Source organism: Atta colombica, unplaced genomic scaffold (assembly GCF_001594045.1).
Source record: "Atta colombica isolate Treedump-2 unplaced genomic scaffold, Acol1.0 scaffold76, whole genome shotgun sequence".
NCBI classification, from domain to species: domain Eukaryota; kingdom Metazoa; phylum Arthropoda; class Insecta; order Hymenoptera; family Formicidae; genus Atta; species Atta colombica.
In genome coordinates, this window is record NW_017259568.1 from 236,802 (window position 1) to 237,715 (window position 914).

The 914-nt window shown below is 19.7% G+C and overlaps 1 protein-coding gene across 1 annotated transcript in view; it reads right to left on the reverse strand.

Annotated features, from left to right (window-relative positions):
- Positions 1-914, reverse strand: part of LOC108692541 (ejaculatory bulb-specific protein 3) — a 2,356-nt gene that overhangs the window by 570 nt on the left and 872 nt on the right. The gene's annotated exons all lie outside the window — the stretch shown is intronic.

Genomic DNA, 914 nt, shown 5'->3' on the forward strand with positions numbered 1-914 from the left:
TCTCAAGAGGATCCCATTTGCATTTTTTGATTGCACACATGACTTACATCAGCTCTTGCCTAAAAATTTTTCACTGCGTATGTCATCTATAAGAATATTTTATATTAAATTAACGAATTAGTGATGTGCGCCATATGTGTGTAATCGGAGCTCTTTCAAATTCTCATATATAAATATAACTATCAACTGAATTTTTATGTTTTGTAAACTAGATCTAGTCTAGTTATTAGATCTTAATTTTAATTTCCATGTTATTATATTTATACTATATTATACTATATTATATTTATACTATATATTTATATAATATAGTTTTTATATAGTCTCATCAATTCTTTTATTAAATTGACATTTTTTAATGAAAATTATTGCTCATTCCATGGCTTTATAGTTTCTAAAAAAAATTGTTATGTTATATTACTGTAAAATATTTAAATTTAATTTGTATGATTAACATTATTATAATTATTAATATTTAAATGTAACAGTATTAATGATTAATTAAATGCACGCTATGTTTCATTGTTTACATAATTGAAATTCTTTATACAAATTGGAATACTTTTCAGAGAATTACTGAGAAAATTTATATCTTCTTTTTTAAAATTTTTCATATATTTGTATATGAGTTTTAATATACTCTAAAAATGTAATATACTCTATAAAAGATAGTAAATTCTAAAATATTCTATAAAATATTTTATTTCTAAGATTTTTCTTATTCTGTAATTTTTGAAGAAAACTTATAAAGTTCGAAGATATTTTACAGAAATCTTTATAAATTTGAAATATAACAAATTCTTACAGATATTAGAATATTTTCATTAGAGATAATAAATACAAATATTGATGAGAGATAAGATTAAAACTTGACTATTTACATGAATTTTATAATACAAAAATTTTGTATCTTA